This window comes from Rhipicephalus microplus, unplaced genomic scaffold, assembly GCF_043290135.1.
Source record: "Rhipicephalus microplus isolate Deutch F79 unplaced genomic scaffold, USDA_Rmic scaffold_12, whole genome shotgun sequence".
NCBI lineage: Eukaryota > Metazoa > Arthropoda > Arachnida > Ixodida > Ixodidae > Rhipicephalus > Rhipicephalus microplus.
In genome coordinates, this window is record NW_027464585.1 from 29,322,882 (window position 1) to 29,339,644 (window position 16,763).

The 16,763-nt window shown below is 45.2% G+C and overlaps 1 protein-coding gene across 1 annotated transcript in view; it reads right to left on the reverse strand.

Annotated features, from left to right (window-relative positions):
* Positions 1–2,096: 2,096 nt before the first annotated feature.
* LOC142783814 (uncharacterized) overlaps positions 2,097–16,763 on the reverse strand; it is a 74,904-nt gene continuing 60,237 nt past the window's right edge. Inside the window, exon 3 of the mRNA XM_075882425.1 lies at positions 2,097–4,086. The gene's annotated coding sequence lies outside the window, so the exon portion shown is untranslated. The remainder of the gene's footprint in view (positions 4,087–16,763) is intronic.

Below are 16,763 nucleotides of genomic sequence, written 5' to 3' on the forward strand. Positions count from 1 at the left end.
TAATGTGTCATATGCATGCAGTTATCAATGTTAGTTTTGTTATCTTTTCATGCTAGAGGCAATACCTGTGTAGATTTGTGTTAAACTTTTGTATACTTCTACGCAACGCTGGATACTTGTCTGTTCAGTGCTTTTGTATATTTGCTCATATGTGTGCAATGTTTGTACAATTCGAACACCTTTCAACATCCTGATCATGTACCACTCCCCTCAACAATGCCCTCTGGGCCATGAGGGTACCTGAAATAAATAAATAAATAAATAAATAAATAAATAAATAAATTTGTTCTTTACAAAGTTGTTTGGTCATCTACCATGGTCTCCTGTGCTCGTCTCAATCTCTCCTAATTAGATCTAATACTGCAAGCACTCCCGAGAAAATCGTGACAATGAGAGATTTTGTTGTAAAGCTATGTAAGCATATCATTTCCCCTTGTTTGTATATACTTAGCGTTTATTTTTTTGTTCTTTTTTGTACTAAAGCATGTGCCCATTCCTGCTATGTCTCGAAACCGAGACAGCAGCGTTTATATTCGAATAATAACTGAAGTATGCACTAGGGACAGGATACCGCTATCGCGATAAACTCGTAAAGGCGAAGGTTGACAATCCTCTCATTTTACCTGCGGATCTCAGCTACTAATGCGTGAGACACGTTCATTTTACTCAGCGACAAGGGTACCTCCTCTTCATGCCACTTGCATTTGTAGAGTGTGAACAAATCACGGGCAAATGCTGCATAGTAGGAGCCTTGTCGACATGCTTGACCACAGAAAAAAATGTAGCCTTGATTGAATCACATCCATATTGTCGTGTTGAGTTGAGGACAGAAATGACATGATGTATTTGGATTTTTATCTAAACTTCCTCAAAACCAATTCTTTTTCTTAAAGGGCCACTCACCAGGTTTGACAATTTTGAGCTGACAAGCGCAATGCGTAGACGAGGCGTTCATGACCACGTCTGCCAAAATTTGCAACGCTACGTGCCGCGGAAATGGGTCAAATTTCAAGATGAACGCTGCTCTCCCTTTTGGCGGCGCGCACCTAGAAAATGAGGGCATGACGTGCGCGTATGAATGGCCCTACGTACACGGCAATGCAGTGACGTTGGTCCTCTACGTAGACAACTCTGCTATGACGTTGCAAACAGTGGCACTTGACATGGCAAAAATTATTTAACACGGCACGTGTAGTTTATGTAATTTGTTGCTTGAAAAGATTAATAAAACTCTAGATAAATAATGAGACACAACAAGAGAATCTGAGCGTCTTTTTTCCAGTTTTCTCCCGTGAATTGCAAAGAGATGCAGGGCTAATGTGTCGGCGTTTCACATGCGTTTGTGCACCCGCAGACAGCGTATCGAGCAGACGACCCCCGTGGAACGGTCCTACCCAATCGCGCACTCATTGTGCACATCTATTCTACCGCTTCCAAGCCAGCATTTCCAAACCATCCCGCAGAAACAGGCAGAAGACGACAAAATAACGCTGGTCAACAAAGGAACGACACTCACGTGCTCCGCAATTGGACTTGTTTGGGCACGTCATGCGCACACGACTTCTTGGTCGGATGCCTGAGAGGATGGGGAAGAAATTTGGCTTGCGAAGGCTACGCGGAGGAGCGCCAAGGGTTTCTAGCTCGCCTCCTTTTATCCTTGTTTCATACCGCTTCAAAAAACCCGTTTTCTCCACTCGTGATGAACCGGTGCAAAAAATTTTTGTTGCAAAATCTTCCTCATCGAACACCCAACAACTTCCACTGTCTAACTAAAATTTGGTATGGGGCCTGGTCAGTGGCCCTTCAAGTTTAAGTGCGACCGTGACTTGTTGCACCTAGCTGCGAATTTGTCTGCAGCGTACCTCCAAGCTCATTACAAATATGAATGGCAGCTGCAAAAACTAGAACAGGGTAATCCCCTCAGGAAGTTTTGTGGTGTTAGCACCGGGAAAAATAACACCGCAAAAAATTTTAAAAAGTCAGAAACGCCAGCGACAACTCTTCACCAAGGCCAAGAGGACAGTCAAAGCCGGAGGGTTCCAAAATTAGCGAGCCCTCCCACTTTACGGTGCTACCGGCCACTGCTCGGAACACTATTTTGACAGTAAACATTTATTTTTCTTTGACACTCTCACACCTGTTCAACGAAACCACACCAAATCCTCACACAGGGCATACACGGCTAGACTTGTATATACAACACAGACTCCTGGTTCAATTTATGAATTTACTGTTACAAACTTTTGAATATTTAATTTTGTTAAAGTGAAGGGTAACCATGCACATTTCATCACTGCTTTGTTTATGCTCAGCTGCTGGTTCCTAAGCAACTTTAGATATGCTTTTACATTTTTACCATGCAGCCAGTGCAATCCATAGATTTTATCAATGCGGAAAAGGACTTCCAACTACAAACATAACTACATTGGCAGTGTAGTTGGTGGCTGCTAAATTCAGTCTCCAGTTCAAGCAGCTACTATTAGCATCACACGATGCTGCTTTGGTATGCACGCTTTGTGGACTTTTCGCTCAGATCAATCTTTATTGGCTGTTTTCTGACTTCAGCGTGAGATCACAAGGCCTGTCTGAATTTAACACACCTTTCACGGTGGCCTAAGTGCATTAAAAAGAGTACTGACAAGAATTTTAAATATTTTCTGAAAACACTGAAGTCGAGAATGCTAAACAGTATCATGGTGCCTGGGATTGAATTAAATATGTTTTTAATACCAGTACCTTTAAAAGAAACTTGGCTTTCAATATCGACAAGGCAGCTTCTCATTGATGTGTCATGGCAGTGTGACTTCACGGGGGACAGTAACTCACGACGTCATTGCAGGTTGGGGCACCCGAAGGGACTCTCGTCGACCTCCACTAAGCAGCGTATTTCACCTCTGGATAGGTCTGCTTTTTTGGGAGAAATAAAAGTTTTGATCATCGCGGCATACTACCAGCTCATCTGCCACTTGCACATGCTGCACATAAACAACAAAGTACATTGTCTACAGTGGCTTTGACAGTGACTTCTGCAATTTAAGCTGCTATTCAAAGTTTCCAAACTCAGTGGAGCTGTGTTGACTCGGTCTAATGCCCATAGCAGTGGGGCTTGCTCAGTGATGCTCAGTGACAAAAACTTTAAAATCAAGGTAAATTACTTCACACATGCTGTCCGACTCTAGTGAGTGGAGAGTTTTAGCAGTGCATACAAAGGAAATGAAAGCCGTCCTTCTTGCGATGTCTCCAATTAGTGTCAGTACTCCTTGAAGGTTTGCCAGCTTGCATATAGGCACCATTCCCCTTCATGAAAGCTGCTCTTAAATTTATGCCATTGACAGTACACTGCCATGATAGATCAGGCATTACATCCTAAACCCACTCAACACCCACGCAAACAGAAACAAAGTGTCCATTCATGCATCATGTACAATTATGAAATCTTGTGCATAGTCTACTGTGAAAATAAAGCAGTAACTGCGTTACCACGTTCTGCTATGCTGGCGTTCGCATCGCAAACTTCAACACAGATTAATGAAAGTCAAGCAGACTGAGTGATTATAAATAATTTCAGATATCCTTTTAAGTGTTTGTTTTACAAGTGAAATGTACTAACTGAACTTTAACAATTTTTAGGGTGAAAGGCATACTTGTAATTTATCAAAATGGGAGAGGGTGCTTTCGTGCAGGCACAGCAAGCCAGAAAAATGTAAACTACCAATTCATTAAAACTATGTCTAACTTATCCTTATGTGTGAACACAAGTGCGGAATATCCGTGCACTTCATTGCATTAGCATAACCAGGAATTTGAATTGGGGGGTTCAACCGTACGTTACATTTGTACGTGCATTTATGGGTGTGCGTGTCATATACACATGTAAAACTGAATATCTTGGGAATGTTGAACACCCCCTTCCCTGGCTACACCGAGGCTCCACTGGACCGTGCTGTGGCTGGCGGCGCTCTCAAGCCACACATCATCATTACTCTTGGTGCAGCCACATCACCCATAGATAGCTGTTTCAACGGGATCTTCGTGGTTTCTTTTTGACCTTGATCACATCCATAGGCACTGTACTGAGGACTGCAGCTGCAAAGAGAGATGCAATTTCATTTGCGTTAACTCATATGTCAACAAGTATTATCGGTCAATTAAGCGACAACCACTCAATTAGTTAATAAATCAGTAAATAAACCACTATTCTAGCTGGTTAAGCCTCTATGACTATTTTAAGCCCTTAGGGTAGTAGCAGGCAAAATGCATAGTTATGCATGAGCTTGGGAACCTCTAACCCTCATTCCGCAGTGGTTAAAGATACAATGCGCTATACCAATCGAGATTTCATTATGGCATACTAGTATGGGGCACAAGAACAATAAAAAATTAAAACAAATTTATAGTGCTACAAAAGAAAATACTTTGCTGTTACGAAAATTCCCAAGGTAGAATAAACTGTTTGCACACTTCAGTGCTCTTTTATAAACAAGATATGTTAAAGGAAAAGCAAATATACTATTTTAAACTGCTTTAACAAGTAGACCAAAATAAGTGTTATAAACAAAAGAAAATGACCAATGTTATCCTGCTAGAGGAAACTTACAGTATTTACCAAGAACCAGGACAAATTATAGAATACAAATAATGCATTATCAATCAACTGGATTAGAAATGAATTCTAAAATTGCTTGCAGTTTGATGTCAGTCTAGAGACATTTAAAGAACAAGTGAAAAAAGTTTTCATCAAAAAGAACTTATCATCACTAATCTATATTGTGTAAAAATAGTAGGTAGAATTGGGCTGAGACATATTCGCTAATGTTCGGAAAGTGTCCATCGTGAAGTTGTTTACAGCATAACACTAGAAACACAGGACAGGGAAGGAACAAAAGAGAAAAGAAAAGACGGCGCTGACTCACAACTGTTCTTCATTAGAAAAAAGATGAAACATATATATATATATATATATATATATATATATATATATATATATATATATATATATATATATATATATATATATATATATATACTTGATTGATTGATTGATATGTGGTGTTTAACGTCCCGAAACCACCATATGATTATGAGAGATGCCGTAGTGGAGGGCTCCAGAAATTTCGACCACCTGGGGTTCTTTAACGTTCACCCAAATCTGAGCACATGGGCCTACAACATTTCCGCCTCCATCGGGAATGCAGCCGCCGCAGCCGGGATTTGATCCCGCGACCTGCGGGTCAGCCGCCGAGTACCTTAGCCACTAGACCACCACTGCAGGGCTATATATATAGATACTGAGAGCTTACATCACGACATGCACAGAACAAGAGATGCACCGCGGCAGCGTTGTCACACTTATGGCGATAATCAAGAGTGGCCTAAATAACTACATTCTTTATCATGCAGTGTGACAGATGGTTCACTTATGCACATGCTACCCCTAATATTTATATGATAGGCTGCAGCAATTTCTTTTGTTTGTTGGTTAGTATGCTTGAAGATGACGGTGGTGTTCTCAAAATTGGGACGGCAACCACATGACCTGCAATGTTCCGGTAGATAAAGTCGTGCGACCCCTTGAAGAGATAGCTCATGCTCCCTTAAACGAACATGCACACGTTTTATTTGTCTCACGTACTCCCTACCACACGGTAATGCAGTCAAATACACAGCTTTTTTTTATGCATGCAATGTACTTGTTCTTGTGATTAACAGCGCATTTTCCTTTGGGTTGTTTGTCCTTCAGCACATTATCAACCATCGGGCAAATGCGACCTACCTTATGTTTGGTGAAAAACAGAGCGTCAACGCCATACCTTGAACCTACGTTTTTTAGCCAATGCGCCAATTTGTGTACATACAAAAAAACTGCCTCTTTCTCTTTTTTTCATCACATATTGTTTGAACTCCTTTGTGTTTCTCGAGCTTAACGGTCCGAACCATCGACACACACAGAAGAAATTACCTTGTCATGATACCCAAGCGTTTGACCTGGTTATGAAAAGTAGAATTTGATACGTGCACACAGAACTTCCTGAGCGACGTATTTAAGACTGTCTTTGCAATCGCTCTCTTCACAATCTTAGAATGGCCGGACTTGTAGTTTAGGATAAGCTTCACTAATCTTGGGTTATATTTCCGACACACATGATTTTTACCAAAGGTTAGCTTTAGGACCAGAAACTGTAGCTCGTAATTCTTGGAAACTTCGTGAGTAAAAGGGAGACCTATACCATGCTGACTGAACAATTTGAGAATGTCATCAACGTCCTTATAATGAATGTCATTATCTGAAAAAATCACAAAACCATCAACATAATGAAAAACGGCACTGCGGCACTTAATAAGGTGACCCTCCAGCTGCCCGCCATGTAGCCTAAAGCGGTGTCACTAATGATAGGGGCCACGCATGACCCTCCACAGACACCGGGCTTTTGTATATAAAGACCGCCCTGCCACGACACAAAAGTACTCTCCAAATAAAATGACGAAAGTTCAAGAAAAGATACTAAAGAAATACTGCAACCATCGATGAAAGATTCTTCATCGTTGTTAAACACTATGCAGTCTTGTGCATTTCATGACCTGGCAATGCGGAAGTGAATAATATAAATTTTCAACATCCACACTGAAGGCACTGCGTAAGCTTATCAAGTTGTTTTTTAGGTACTCACACACAGAATTGGAATTCGGTATGTGGAAGGGGTCGAAAAATTTTAGGTGTGCAAGGTTCTTTTGAAAAAAACACGAAACGTCTAATTGCCAGCTACCTTTATCCGAGACTATAGCCCGGCAAGGTATGTCTTTCTAGTGCGATTTCCCCTTAAAGAAAACCTGTCTCTCCAGGTTTTTCCCCCTTTTTACGCTGGCCTCCAAACGTTGCAGATTCATTCCTTTTTACATAGAAAGCGCTCGGCACACTCGGCACGCTCGGGAAGCACTCCTGTGGCCTTAATAACGACACGCCTGAAATTTTTCTTAATTGCTGCCTTGCTCTTTTGTGAATACGCTTCAGAATTCATAACAGCGAAGTATCCTTCTTTGTTGGCTACTAGTACATGCAGTTTGTTTTCAATGGCCTTAGCGAGTCCTTGCCCCCTCCCACGCCTTTCCCGTTCTGACCATGGTGTTAACACAGTCCGAAACACACCTTGAACGTTCATCCTCCTAGGCACACTTTGAGACCGCCCTTGCTGTGGCTACCTTTTCAAAGGGATTCAGGTGAGGCTCGAAGCAGTACTTCGGGTCAAGTCCCAGCACCCTCTCGTGTTTCTCCGGTATTGGCGTTGCATTCGGAAAGTGTGTTGCTTCATAACGATATACGATGCACCTCGTTTTATTCCTGTGTTTTCGTCGAGAACACCGTCCTGGGTCACGAAGCTCCAGAGGTCCTCATTACCGACAGAGGTACGGCTTTTATGTCGTACCTAATTCAGGGGATCCTGAGGTACAGCTAGACAAGTCTTCGCCGGACCACTGCCCACCATCCAAGGACCACTGGCCTCACCAAGCGTCTCAATAAGACCATCGCCGATATGCTAGCCATGTAGGTCGACATTGAACACAAGACGTGAGATGCAATTCTTCCATATATGACTTTTGCGTAACACTGCCGTGCAAGAAACGACACAAATTATGCCGTCCAAGTTGGTGTATGAAAGGAGCCCGGCCACGATGCTTGACGTCATGTTAAGCAAGGTCAGCCACGAAGAAAACATCGGCACGACTGACTACTTCTAACGCACCGAAGAAGCACGAAAACTTGCCCGCCTCTGCATCCAGAACCAACAGTCTACCAACAGCCGCCGTTACGATTTAAACAAAATTTTGTGGAATACCAGCCCCTTGGCTATGTTTGGGTGTGGACACCAATACGGAGACATGGACTCAGTGAAAAAATTTGGCAGATCCCACGTACCTGGGAATCCACGTTATGCGAAGCATGCGGAGAAAACGAGTTTGAGTTGAAATTTTTTATTGAGGGACACGTCATTAAATGACACTAAATATATGTACAAATGTTGGCACGCACAGATATATGTTGAAGAGTTGTAGATGTTTGTATAACCAGTTGTTTGCACTTGCACAACGATGCCGACTGGAACATGTGTATTAGCAACGCCAAAAGCTGATATGAAGCACTGATGCTGGCAAGGATGCTGGCCCTGGACACTGCTACATAAATCAACTTCAGCACATGGCAACTACGGTAACCACCATTGACGTTAACTGGAGGTGACGAATGTATCAAAGGAGTAATATATGTAATGTTTATAAAATTGGGTAGACAGCACTGCAACCACTATCGACGTTTCATGAAGATTAGCGTATTTTTAAAAGTAGTTCCGAAACCTGATGTAGCTCTGTGGCAAAATGCTTCATTGCCATGCAGGATGCTTGTGTTCGATTCTAGCTGGGACCCTGACATTTATTATTTCCGTTCGTCATGTCAATGCTACCAATGTCGGGTATATATGAACGCTCGCGCACTAAAATTGCCTATGTGTGTTCTCATTGTTCTTGGGTTCAGACTAAGTGTCAATCCCCTGTGGCACATACCCACACACCAGCAACACATACACACCCACCCATGGGTATATGCCACTGTTTGGCAGAAAGTGTTTGACGACGTACGCGATGGGATTGTGACATTTTTCATGTCTTGACCAGCGCGTCATATTTGTCACACCATCTTGCCTTTTCATGCTAATTTTGGTTCACGCAAAGTCAAGGGGGTGGCCACGAGAACATTCAAATGTAAGCGGCTAGATAGATACGCTTAAGGTCGCCAAAGTTCACTAGGAAATGCTTAGCATACACGGTAGTTTTACGTTTTGATACACTCAACCACGAGGTTGTCCCTAATGGCATCACAAACTCTCAATGGCGGCGTGCACGACCTGAAGTCGTTCATGTCGTGCACCTCAAGCCGTTTCATGCGTGCACTCGAGAACTGTATTTTTTGTTGTTGTTTCTCTATTATTGTGCTTCATTGCTTGTACTTAAGCGTTATTTTACTTTCTTGCTTTGTTGCATGCATTTTTTTTCTTCCCTTATTCTGTTTTAAGCACCGGAACGATGCTTCTACAAAGGATGGCAATGCCACGTGCGTTTATCATTCGCTAATGTTATTATTCACTTATGTTTCATACGGTTTTCGCCCACAAAGCCTCTCTGGGATGCTCAATGCAAACTGGGCCTCATTGTTCGAGAAATTTCAAGATTATTATACATCAATTCGTCAACCTTACGCCTTTTTTGCGTACATTACAGATCACTTCGGAATGCACGTGGCTGGACGCGATAACACTAGAATATTCGATGATATGTGTATAAATGCCAGTGCGCTTTATCGCTTGTCAGTTGATCGACGGCCGACGCTCAGTTCGCCGCTATCAGTGCCAGTGTGCATCACTGTAATTTGACTTTTCGTTGTCAGGCCACAAGTTTGGCTGAATAAACAGTTTAACCTTCAACCTACAGTCTGTTCCCTTCGTCGACGATCATCCGACCACCAAGACTGGGACGTTGCATTGCCCTTTGTTGCATTTGCCTATACTTCCTCATACCATGATACAGATTGTTTTTCCCCTTTCTATCTTTTGCTTGGCCATGATTCAGCTTTATCTTTTGGCGCCATCTTTGCAACAGCCGTCGATGTCCATGATCCTATCACCAGAGCTCGCAAAGCACAACAAGTTGCTCGTCAGTGCCTTTTAGCATCACAAGACCTTACAACTCACATCATCGCCACGTTTACTTTACTCCAGGTCCCGTTGTGCTATCGTGGACTTTGACTAGGTGCGTTGGACTGTCTGAAATTTGCTTTTTCGATGCTTGGAACTCTAATGCACATTGCGCCTTGTGACAGATGCGACCTATGAGATAGCCCCGCTCCAGTCTTCATCAGACTCCACTTTGCCATCTACAGACATTGTTCATGCATCCTGCCTTAACCTTTACCATTCAGCAACATCAAAAAGCACCAAATCACTGAGACTGTGTTTCAGCTCCCAGAGGTTATGTTATAAGACGATGTCACACTGAAGCAGTGAAAGAGGTACCAAGATACCAAGAAAAGCGACGTGATTTTGATGTGTGAGGTGTGCCCTTATCCTTCATCTTGGCTTACATGTCGATGTTGCACAAATACAGTAAAATCTCGTTAACTCGACCCCCGTTAATTTGGCCACAGCCTCTGGTCCCGTCCAAAATGTGCAATGTTCTATCACTAAAAACTCTCATTAATTCTGACAAAGTCGGCCGCGCTTCAGTAAATTCGAACGCCCAACCGCGGTCGAGTCACGACGGGGAAGCAGCAGCGGATTCGGCCAGCCAAATCGATGGCGCACCTAAACAACTTTGGAATCGGGTGGTGGCCTCTGAGATTCAAAACTTCGTCCATGGGTAGGAATCAGCTATACATCTTGGAGGCACCCCCCCCCCCTCCCCCGAAAAAGAACAACATGGTGGTTTAAACAACCAAAATTGAAGGCAGTGCATCGCTACTGTCATCAGCAACGGGCAACCCACAGATTTGCCCTTTCTTTTTTCTTGCGTGTCGAACACGTTTGCGTGACGGTTGAGTTGGATTGTTCACTTCTAGTGTGCTTCAAATTATTTATCTTTGTACGTGATCAATGCCATCTGCAGCCTGTTCGCTGTTTTTTTTTAAAGTTTGCGGTTCTTTATTTCGTTTTATCATCATGCGTTTTTTTTTTTGTGTGTGTGTGTGTGTGTGTGTGTGTGTGTGTGTGTGTGTGTGTGTGTGTGTGTGTGTGTGTGTGTGTGTGTGCGTGCGTGCGTGCGTGCGTGTGTGTGTGTGTGTGTGTGTGTGTGTGTGTGTGTGTGTGTGTGTGTGTGTGTGTGTGTGTGTGTGTGTGTGTGTGTGTCTACTTCATGCGTGCGCGCAAGCGTGACCACCGCGTGAGTGACACTGGAATGGCTTCCTCTCGGTCTCCTGCGGCCCCAACTGCCCCAACTCCCACAGCAAAAAGGGTGAAGTACGAAGCAAAAGATATGGCTGCGAAAGTGAAAATATTTAAGGCATTGCAAGCAGGAGCATCTCGAAAAGAAGTCATGTAAAAGTTCAATGTGAAGAAAAGCACGCTGAGCCCTTACGTCAAGAACGAAGAGCAGATTATGCAAGCGTATGACGGGGACATGTTTGGCGACCAAAGGAAGAGGCTTCGAACGGCAGCGCATCCTAAGCTAAAAGAAACGCTGTTGCGCTGGATCGCCGTTTCGCGCGATGCGCGCTTGCCCCAGAGCAGCCCCCTCATCTGCGCACAAGCAGAGAAGTGCGCGGTGACCATGAACGTTGACTCCTTCAATGCGTCGGAAGCTGATTCGACTGCTTCAAGGAGCGACACAGGCTGTGTTCCGCGTGTGTGGTGAAAGAGGTGCGGTTGACGAAAGTGTTGTGCAGGAATGGTGGTCTGGACTATCCGCGCGCCTTTCTACGTACGAGCCGTGCAACATTATCAATGCTGAAAAGACAGCGCTGTCCTATAAGGCTCTGCCTGACAAGACAATCGCGTTTAAAGAGGACTTGTCCATCAGTGGAAAACGAAGTAAAGACCGCGTGACAGTTCTGGCTGCTAACATGAATAATATAGAGCGGCTGCCGCTGCTAGTGATCGGGCAGGCTGCGAAGCCAAGATGTTTTAAGAATGCTAAGCAGCTGCCTGTAAACTATCGGTTCATCATAAAGGTTTGGATGACTGCAGAACTATTTTAAGCCTGGCCGCGTCAGCTCGAGTGCCGCTTTGCAACCAAAGCTCGGAAAGTGTTGTTCGTGCAAGACAACTGTAGTGCGCACACGAAGGTGTCCGGGCTCAAGAACATTGAACTGCTCTTGCTGCCTGCCTTCGAACACAACAGCTTCCTTGCAGCTGATGGACCACGGAATCATACAGTTCGTGAAAAGCCGCTATCGACAGCAGGTACTCAAGCGGATGTTGCCTTGCATGGAGTCAGGCAAGCAGTACGAAGTAAGCCTACTAAGCGCAATCCACATGCTGACATATGTGTGGAACACAACGCCTGCAGTAGTTGCCACTGCTTTAGGCATAGCACCTTCAGGCACGACGCTGCTCATCCTGGTGTGGTGGCAGATGAGGAAACCGGCGAAGAGCAGAACGGTCACTGTGTGAGCATCATGCCAGCTGATGTGCCCCTGGGCGATTACTCTGCAATTGACAGCGATGTTGCCGTGGCGGGCACAGTGACCAACAGCGATATCGTCACTGAAGTCTTGGATGATGAAGGGGAATCGGCTGACGAGGACATACGTGATGCTGACGAGCGTCCACGCCATACACTGATGGAGGCTGCGCATGCGTTGGCTGTTTTGGAGGACATGTGCATGGTTTCCTCGGACAGTGTGCGCGAAATAAGCCACCTGCAGGAACTTCGCAAAATTGCGATTTCGTCGCACATTGCGTCCGTGAAGCAAAACGCGATCACAGACATTTTTAAGAAATAAATGTCTGATGGTGTAGGAGACATTTTTCAAGTGTTTTGTTCATACTGGCGATGATTCGTACCCTCGGTTAATGCGGACATTCTCTCCTGTCCCGTGAAGTCCAAGTTAATGGGGTTTTACTGCATATTGTAAAATATGTCTTGTTTACATGTGTGCCTTCACGCAATAATATATATATATATATATATATATATATATATATATATATATATATATATATATACTGGAAGTATTAATTCAATAGGCCAGTTAGTCTTCGTGAAGGAATGGGATATGGCACAACGGGAGCGTTGTCAACAAGGATAAATATATTTATTTCCCAACAGTTTCGGGAGGGATTCTCCCTTCGTCAGGAGATGAGTTACACTAGCATGGATGTTCAAATGGTTGCTGCCGCGTCCCTCTCGCCTTGAAAAATGTTTGCGAGAGTGAGAAAGAACTAAAAAAAGAAAAAAAGAAGAAAAAGAGAAAAGAAAAAAAAGAAAAAAAAGAAAAAAATTCTGTGAACGCTGAGCACGAAACCACACAGTGCACATCCAAATGTCGGTGCAAGTCCACATCCGGTACTCATCGCGTGCTGACCAGTTCTTGACGTGTGTCGGGCCACCCAAGATCGTCGCCGTGGTGGCGGGAGGGGTTTGCGATGGCGTGCGTAAGGAAAGGGTTTCCCCTTAATGGGTCGGTCGGCATTTTACCTTTCATCTTCGCCCGTTTCCCCTGAATGGCCGTCAAGTGGTAGGCGAGCGTAAACACCTTGTATGTGCACGTGCAAAAAAAAACAAGAAAGGACAGTGTACACATACGAGTCAGTCAGAAAAAACAAGCATGGTCTCCAGCTATGAATCTTTATCACCAATTTCCCCTTGGCTTACTTCTCAGAGGCAGGAAAGTCTTCCGGGGTCCTCGTTGATGCCGGCTACTAATGTTCTAAATTTGAAAATAAAATATGCCTCACGCTGTTCACGCTCGCGCCTGATTGAGAAACCGGACTGCAAAAGAGTTACGCTGATATTTTCAAAACTGTGGTTTGGCAGGCGCAGATGTCTAGATAAAGGTAGCTTCGGCAGTGAAGTGGCGTGGTACCGGTGATTATTGAACCGCAGCCGAAATGGCGTGTCTGTTTGGCCGATATATTCTTGTCCACAAATGTTGCAATCTAGCATGTATATTAAATTACTGGAGTCACAATTAGGGCTTTCAGTTATGCAAAATTTGAAATCCGAGAAGTTCGCTTTTGATTCACGTGTTGTGACCATCTGTGGGCATACCTTGCATCGACCTTTTTCGCAGGGTTGGCAGCCTGACTTGTTAAAATCCTCTATGAAGTGGAAAAGACTTCCCTCATCATGGTTCCATATTAGAAAAATATCGTCTAAGTATCTTCTGTAGTAGAAAGGTTTCAAGGTGCGTCCCTCAATGAATGGGATTTCAAGTGAAGCCATAAAGGTGCTCGCGAAGTTTGGGGCCATTTTCGTGCCCATTGCAGTGCTGTGATAAGTGGAGTGCGCGTTTCGTGAAGTGCGCGAGTGCAACCAGTGTTCGGTTTAAAATGTGCGCGAGTGCACCGGCATAGGAAAGAAGACGACGACGACCGGTGGTGTGGACGTGCACTTTCGCGATGTATTCGGTGAGGAAGATGATGGGCAGACGAGGCACGTGAAGTTCGGACGAATGAGAGGCCCCCACGGTGGTTGGGAAGAAGCCCGAACGAAGAACGGGGCAGACGTGGCCGGGACGCGACGGAGGCAAGCAGGCTACCAGGGCGCGGGGGTGGCGGCCGAGTTCCTGAGGCAAGGCTGCTGCGGGCTCCCACCTCGTCGGGCACCCGAGCATCATCTATCGTCTGGCGTTGGCCAGGCCGCTCGTCGTCTGGCGTTGGCCAGGCCGCTCGTCGTCTGGCGTTGGCCAGGCTGCTCGTCGTTTGGCGTTGGCCAGGCTTCTCACCATCTGGCTTTGGCCAGGCTCGTCCCGTTTCCAGGGCTGCGTCCCAGCGTCGGAGGACGAACGCTGAGAGGTTACTGACCTTGGTGCGCCCGGAGCTACCTTCAACCCGAGCAACGCTTGGACCTCTGATCTACCTTGTCTGCACCCCATCGCATCAACCCTCGCCGTCTACAAGAGTGCCGCGACCGAACGGTAACAGTCGCTTTTGCTATTGCGGAACTTACGCATCCTTAGCATTTCGCAGTCATTAGGTTAATTTCTCCTCGAATTTGTGTGCTTTGTTTGTTTTTCCTCTTATTTCTTTCTCTTTATCTAGTTTATTGAAAATATATTTAGTTGTTTTTCTTGTGTGCATAAACGGTCTCGTGTTCTCTTTACCGATGTGGGTTTTCTCATCGGTTTTTATGCACAAGAACCTACACGAGAGCTTGTGGGTTGACTAGCCTCGTGACAATTGGCGTCCGCTACGACAGGACCAGATTGTTTATGCAATTAAGGTTTTTACAGAAGGAGAGAAAATGACTACGTCTGATTTAACGGCGTTAGCGATACGCATGGGGCTAGAGGGCGATGAGTTGAAGGCATGGCTTGATGAGCGTGAGGCATGAGCTCGCAAAGAAAGGGCAGCTGAGCGAGAGGCAAGAAAGGAGAGGATGGAACAGGCGGAGTTGGAACGAAAACTTGAGGCCGAATGCCAGAAGACGATTCAACTGCGTCTTCAACTTGCTCAGGTGGAAGGGGCCAGGATATCCGCGGCGTCGGACCATGGTCGACAGGTGCGAGAACCGTGTAACGTTAACCCGCACAATTTCATACCCGGATTTAATGAAAATCGGGATGACCTGGATGCTTATCTCAAGAGATTTGAGAATGTGGCCACCGGTCAGGAATGGCCTAAGGATAGGTGGGCCACGGCACTGAGTCTGTGTCTGAGCGGAGAAGCTCTCAAAGTATTTGGTCGCTTGTCTACAGAAGAGGCACTTGACTACGAGAAAGCCAAGTTAGCATTACTGCAGCGTTTTCGTTTCACGGCGGAGGGCTACCGGGAGAAGTTCCGGCATAGCAGACCTCAAGATGGAGAAACAGGCAAGCAGTATGCAACCAGGTTGGCAAGTTTTTTCGACAGATGGGTGGAGATGTCCAAGACAGCAAAAGAATATTCGTCTGTTCGAGATCTCATAGTAGCTGAACAGTTTATCAATCAATGCCATAACCGCGTGGCGCTTTTCCTACGTGAAAAAAAATGTCGTAAGCTAGATGAAATGGCCGAGGCTGCGGACAATTTTTTAGAGGCCCAACGACAGTCAAATTTGTTGGTTTTTCGCGACAAAACGGAGAACGGCGCCGCAGGAAAATGCGGAAGTATAGCGGGGAAGTCTCCCACTCGATGTTTTGTCTGTGATAAAACAGGTCAAAGGGCAGCAGAATGTCGTGCTCGGACAAGACCATACTGTGACTACTGTCGCAAAACGGGGCATGATATTAATGTATGTACCAGAAAGCAGAACGTCACGAAGAGGACTTCTTGTATCTTGTCGCCAGAGGAAAAGGCAGAAGTAGTGAATGAGATACCTGCGGACAAGCAGGAGGAGAATATGACCAGTGCGGTAAATACGCAGCCAAAGTCAGAAAAACATCCGATGCCAGTGCTGCAGGGCATTATATTCGGCCAAGCTGCTTCCGTCCTACGGGATACAGGAAGCAATACAATGGTGGTTCGGCGTTCTTTGGTGCCAGATGAAGCACTGACAGGAACCACGACGGCCTTGTTCTTAGCAGACGGGAGCCGGATCACGGTACCAGAGGCAAAGGTGGAGATTTTTTCGCCATATTTTTCAGGCACGTGTATCGTGAAATGCATGTCCTCCCCGCTATATGACATCATCGTTGGCAATGTGCCAGGATCTCGTGCTGCTGATGACCCTGACAAGAAATGGAAAGAAAAACTGGCTGAAGGGAACTTCACTCCGAACGGCGTAGCCGAGACCTTGTATAAGAAGAAAGAAGACCATCGTTTAAAGGCATCACTTGGTAGTATGAAGAGCACAAGCGTCCGGCCGGATTCAGCTGCAGTTAGCGTCAGAAGTTTGAAGATGAACAGGAGGGAGTTCGAGAGGGCCCAAGCAGAAGACAAGACCCTGGGAGCTTGCAGGGACAAAGTAGGGCAGGTTTTTTATGGCAGAGGATCGACCCAGTATTCCTTTGTCATGGAGAAGTCATTGTTGTATCGAAATTACCGACTATCCTCTGGCAAATTGATACAGCAGGTCGTAGTTCCTCTCAAGCTGCGAAGTCAAGTGTTGAAGATGGCCCATGAGAGTTTGATGTCCGGGCATCA